This window comes from Medicago sativa, chromosome 1, assembly GCF_051527215.1.
Source record: "Medicago sativa cultivar Bolivia chromosome 1, Bolivia_mono, whole genome shotgun sequence".
NCBI lineage: Eukaryota > Viridiplantae > Streptophyta > Magnoliopsida > Fabales > Fabaceae > Medicago > Medicago sativa.
This window is the reverse complement of record NC_140749.1, coordinates 622,977-629,369: the sequence shown is the minus strand read 5'-3', so window position 1 is coordinate 629,369 and position 6,393 is coordinate 622,977. Positions and strand designations below refer to the sequence as shown.

The 6,393-nt window shown below is 39.4% G+C and overlaps 1 non-coding gene across 1 annotated transcript; it reads right to left on the bottom strand.

The window, feature by feature from the left end:
- Window positions 1–1,298: 1,298 nt before the first annotated feature.
- LOC146951652 (small nucleolar RNA R71) lies at window positions 1,299–1,405 on the bottom strand. Its single transcript, XR_015025122.1, has one exon. It is a non-coding gene; the product is annotated as a small nucleolar RNA R71 (small nucleolar RNA).
- Between the last annotated feature and the right edge of the window lie 4,988 nt (window positions 1,406–6,393).

Sequence of the window (6,393 nt, the reverse complement as noted above, 5' to 3'; positions counted from 1 at the left end):
CCTCCATGTCTACGATGAACATGAGTGAGTAGACTTCTTAGTCTTAGGATTGTTGGGGAGTCTAATGACTCAATCCTAAACAAAACATGTCTAAACCCTAATTTCCATGTAACCCTAATTTCTAATCTAGATTCACCGTCTTAACGTGGATTAACAATTATCAAACTGTGGAAGCGAAAGTGGAGGGTTTGATAATCGTTAATCCATCATCCCAAACATCAATTCATAAAGCGAGAGTGGAGTCTTGATGTTGGAACAAGTGAATCTAGACAATAATTGCAAAACAGTGAAATAGTCTTTGCAATTATTGAGACAAAGAGTAGTTTCAATCCTCTATGCATCTTCTAGTAATCATGTCAGTGAAATAGGCTTGGTTGCTAGAAGTAAACTCTCACCGGACTTTCATCGGAAAGGTGAGGGGCTAAGGGAAACCGGTCTTTAGAAATTAGTGTGTAAATCATGAAATTAGATGTTTAGGTTTTGTCTAGTGAAGGATTAGTTATTAAGATGAACCAATGATCCTAAGGCCCTTTTATTATTATTGTTTTTACCTTCAGCAATCAAACCCTTTCTTATCAACTTTCTCTCCTCTAATCATTCATTAAAAGTTAATTAAGTTGAACAACTCCCTAGCGGAACGATACTCTACTTACTACTATTACTTCGATAGGCCGTGCACTTGCGGTTTGGCTCTATCAAGTTTTTGGCGCCGCTGCCGGGGAGTTAACTAATTTAATTAGCTTTTTCTTAGTGATTAGAATTCTCCCTTCTTCTCTTTCTTTTTCTGTTTTTATTTTTATTTTTATTTTTCTGTTATCACTAACTTCTTGGGTTCTCAAATTCTTATGCGAAAAACCAGAAATCGAGTTGTAATAATCAACGAGATCGAAAGGTATTTGCATAGACGAAGGAGAGACGCACAAAATAACACCGCCATGGCCAATCGCACTCTCAAAGAGTATGCAACGCCGTCTACGGCTGAGCCACAAGCTGTTATCGTGTACCCAACGGTTGAGGATGACAACTTTGAAATCAAGCCTGCCCTACTTAACTTGGTGCAGCAAAACCAATTCTCGGGATCCCCCACTGAGGATCCCAATCTTCACATCTCTGTTTTCCTACGAATTAGTGGAACCATGAAGGAGAACCAAGAAGCCGTAAGACTTCATCTCTTTCCCTTTTCCTTAAGGGATAGAGCTAGCGCTTGGTTCCATTCCCTCGAAGTCGGTTCCATTACTTCATGGGATCAGATGAGGCAAGCATTCCTTGCCCGCTTCTTCCCACCATCTAAAACCGCTAAACTTAGAGACCAAATCACGCGGTTCAATCAAAAAGATGGGGAATCTCTCTATGAGGCGTGGGAGCGTTTCAAAGAAATGCTAAGACTTTGTCCCCACCATGGCCTAGAGAAGTGGCTTATAGTCCATACTTTTTATAATGGCTTGTCTTATACCACTAAGATGTCCGTTGATGCAGCTGCAGGTGGAGCACTTATGAACAAGAATTACACGGAGGCGTATGCCCTGATCGAAGACATGGCCCAAAATCACTACAAGTGGACCGACGAGAGAGCCATCACTAGTTCTTCACCCTCCAAAAGGGAGGCAGGTATACACGAAGTCTCTAACTATGACCACCTTGCTTCTAAAATTGATACACTAACCGAAAAACTTGAAAAATTCAATGTTAGTGCTATCAATTCTGCTTCTACTCCTTCTTGTGAAATATGTGGTATAACTGGTCATGCTGGTGTTGATTGCCAACTAGGTAGTGCTATTAACAGTGTTGAGCAAATGAATTATGCTCAATACAACCAAGGGATGAGACAAAATCAAAATTTTTATAAAAACCAAAATCCCTATGGACAAGTAGCACCACCCGGTTATGCAAACAACCAAAGATTCACTCAAAAATCCAATTTGGAAATTTTGTTGGAAAACTCTATTGCCAACCAAAACAAACAACTTCAAGAACTCAAAAACCAAACTGGATTTCTGAATGATTCTCTTTCCAAGCTCAATACCAAGGTTGATTCTATTGCTACTCACTCTAAAATGCTTGAAACACAAATCGTCCAAATAGCCCAACAAGTGGCTACATCTTCCCAAACACCGGGAGTCTTTCCTGGTCAAACCGAAGCCAATCCCAAAGCCCAAGTTAATGTCATATCTTTTGGGGGTAGTAAGTTAGGCGAAACTTTTGCTAAGGTTAAAAACATTGGGAAAGAAAGTGTCAAGCCTTTAGGTGATAAAATTGTGATAGAAGAAGCAAAACCGCTTGAAGAAAACAAAACTCCATCCCCCTTAAATCTTGATAAGCTTAAACTAGAGGGTAAGTTTGAAAAATTTGTTAACATACTTAGGAAGATTTGCATTAAACTTCCCTTTGCTGAAGCTTTGTCTAGGATGCCTCTATATGCCAAGTTTTTAAAGGAAATTTTTTCAAAGAAAAGGGCTATAGAGCATAATGAGACAATAGCCTTGGCTAAGGAAACTAGTGCAATCATCCAAGAAGCACCCCCTAAGCTTAGAGATCCAGGTAGCTTTGCCATACCATGTGAAATTGGGAATGAAACCATAAACAAAGCTTTATGTGACTTAGGAGCTAGTGTTAGTTTGCTGCCTTTGTCTCTTCTTAAAAGGATAGGGATAGGAGAATTGAAACCTACCGAGATGGAATTGAAAATTGCTGATCGTTCTACCATGAAACTTGTAGGATTTGTCGAGGACATACCTGTTAAGATAGAGGGGATATACATCCCCACTGATTTTGTAGTCGTTGACATTGAAGAGGACGATGACGTCCCTATAATCCTAGGTAGACCTTTCCTTGCAACTGCAGGAGCTCTCATTGATGTTAAACTTGGTAGGATAGTCTTTCAAGTGAGTGATAAGATGGTAGGATTTGAGTTGGAAAACGTTATGAAAGGCCCCGCTCTTTACTCTTGTTGCATGCTTAACGATCATGTTGTGAAAGAACGTTTTATAGCGTCATCTACACAATATGATATCTTTGATCCATTCTAAGGACCCTTTCTAACCGTCAAGCTAATTACATTAAAAGAGCGCTTCGTGGGAGGCAACCCACGCATTTTACTGCTTTTGTTTTGTTTTTCTTTGTTTTAAGTTGTTTTGTAGGTACTTGTCCGAGTTGATTCGAAAAGATGGAAAAATTTTGAAGCCCCATGACCAGAAAGGTGGCACGGCCCGTGCTAGGAATGGCACGGCCGTGCCAAGTTTTTAAGGCAAAAATTGGCCATGAAGTCAGAAAGATGGCACGGCCCGTGCCAATAGGTGGCACGGCCGTGCCCGACCTCTACACCCCATATATCCACAAATTTTTCTTTCTTCTTCCTCATTCACAAACAACAACCCTCTTTCATCTTTCAAACTTCTCTCTAAACCTCCATAACCTTCAAACCTTCAAACCTTCATATCTCCCTCAATTCTTCACCAAACCATTCAATTCTTTCACCAATCAATCATAAACTTCATCCCAAACAAAAACCACCAATCAAAAACATCTTTCATCCATTCAAACCCATAATTCACCAAAACCCTAATCTTTCAAAACCTAACCCAAACACCACAAAACCTTAACCAATCTCCACATCCAAACCAACAAACCTTCCTTAAACATCAACCCCAACCCTAAACCAATCCTTTCCACCAAAAATCCTCCCAAACCCTAAACCTTCAAAACCAATTCCAACAAGGGTAAATGGCTTCAAGAAGAAGTGGTAAAGAACCAGCAAGCTCACAAGGAGGACCTCCCCCAAAGAAGCAAGCACAAGTGAAGAATCATGGAATAAACTTCAAGAACAACAAGCAACGGGACAGGTATAAAATTCTAATCTCTAAACACTTGCATCCTTCTCGTTATCCTGATCCCAATACTTTAGATGTGCTAGAGCTGTTTGATGATGTTTCTAGGTTGATAGGAAAGTTAGGTTGGACTGAATTGCTGAAACCTATGCGGGGTTATGAAAACTTCACTTATGAATTTTTAAGCTCAATTGTTTTCACTAAAGATAAGTTGAATTTTGATAACCCTAACCATAGAGTTGTTTTTCGGTTGATGAATATTGATTATGACATGTCACTTCATCACTTTTGTGAGGCCTTAGGTTTTGCAAATGAGGGATATATTCATGATCATTGGGATCCTAGCCTAAAACCGGATAACTATGACCCAGCTGCCTTTTGGACACGTATCACCGGCGTTTCCAACTATGTTCCTAGAGCCAACAAAGCTAGCAACATCCACAACCCCGTACTTAGGTACCTCCAAAGGGTAATGACTTGCACTATTTGGGGTAGAACCGAGCTAGGAAACACTAGAACCGATGAATTGTTCATGTTATGGGCAATGCTCCACAACCACCCCGTCAATACTTGTTTTTATTTGATTGATTACCTAGACTTTGTCGGTACTAGACCGGCCGGTAGAGGAGACATAGTGGTGGGTGGCATCATTACATATATAGCTAGGTGTTTTGGAGTGGGTGAGGATGAGGGGATCAAACCAATTGAGGGAAACAATAAGCTTAACCGGGAAACCCTCATTGCTATGAATTTCATTAAACATCGTCCACCACTCCATTACCAACTTAAGCTAAATGTACCAATCGTGTTTTTATTGCCTAACCCATCTCGGACTACCACCGAGGTGGAAGAAAATTGGTTGTATGTTGATGATGTGCAGGTTCTAGAACAACAAGATGATGAAGGAGAAGGTGCTAACTTGCACCAAGAGGGGCACCATGGCCATGAAGCCGGTGAGCTTAATGAAAATCAAAGATGGACATGGATTCACAATGAAATCGAGAGGATGAGCACCGAGCAACAAAGGCAAGGTGTTGAGATCTCCGGCCTTCGCAATGAAGTTCAAAGGGGCAACCGTGTCAATGATGAAAATAATGAGATGCTCCGTCGGATGATGCAACACCTCCAACTTCAAGGTCCTCCATATGGACCTCAATAAATTGTGAGCTTTCCTCTTCCTCTCTTCCCTTCTTCTCTCTCTCTACTACTCTTCTTCTACTACTTCCTCTCTTTTAATTTCTTTTTCTTTTTGAATCATTGAGGACAATGCTTCCCCTAAGTGTGGGGGGGGGGGGGGGGGGGCTAATAAAGTGTCTAGAGTCGTAGTGTTCCCAAACTCCCTTGAACTTTATTCTTTTGTTTTGTTTTTATAGCAAGAGGCATGACTAAGTAGCTTGTGTTTAATGTAAAATATGGCATGAAAATTTTTGTTTTGTCTCTTCTTTAGGTTGCTTCTTGTACATGAAAGTAGTTTCTTGTGTTTCTTATGTTCTTGCTATACCCACATCTTGTTTTATTGTGAAAATCTCCAATGAGAAAAGCACTCGGTTGCAATCTTTGAGCAAATGTATGAATAGGTATTTTAAGGAGCACGTTCTATCTTTAGTGTTAACTTAGACCCTTTAAAGTCTTAAGAGTAAAAGTAGTATAAGTTTGTGTGGGAAAATTAATCAAATTGTTCTTAATTGTTATATTCTTTAATTTGTTAATGTTAAATGGGGCAGGAGAATGGCACCAACATGTGGGGGAAAGGACAATTACATCCTAACTTCCTAATTGTGGTGGTGACTCCTTAATTTGAACTTAAAGTGAAACTAATTCATCAATGCTAGGGGGAAAGGACAATTACATCCAAAAAGACTTCCTACGCGGAGATGAAACAAATAAATAATTTTGCAGCACTGCTTAGGGTGATTTTGAATCTAGGGGGAAAGGACAATTACATCCGAGAAGACTTCCTATGAGGATAGATAGCCCCTAAGCATCTGCAGCCCCTTGTGCTTAATTGTTATGTCTAATTTAATTTTTAACTTGAATTCCCATCACTCTTATATGAAATGAAGAAAGGACTTTTCTCGGTTACTTTAGCACTAAGGATAGAACCTATTCCTCATAATATCTGTCTTATACAGGAGCAAGAAAAGGGTTGGACTGCACACAACACACTCACTTGAGACTTGATGTTGGGTAGAATAGGTTCATGAGAAGTATTTGAAATTGTAATTAGTGTACTTGAGGCAAAGCCTTTCTCTAGAGACATTTGTTCATAATATTGCCATAATCAATCTTTTGTTGCTACTATGTTTGTTGCCTTTTGCTTGAGGACAAGCAAAGATTCAAGTGTGGGGGAGTTTGATGAGTCATAGATAGTATTAATTATTGCCTTATTTAGTTTAGTTTTATTTTAGATTTGATTTTATTTTATTGCATTTTATTTTAGTTTAGAATATTTTACTTCAAATTGTCTTTTATTTTATTTTAGGAATAAATATATGGTGGAAGGTGCCTTGGAGCAAAAGAAAGAGGACTGGAGCAAAATACAGCGTAAGAATACGAAGATACGGGGCAA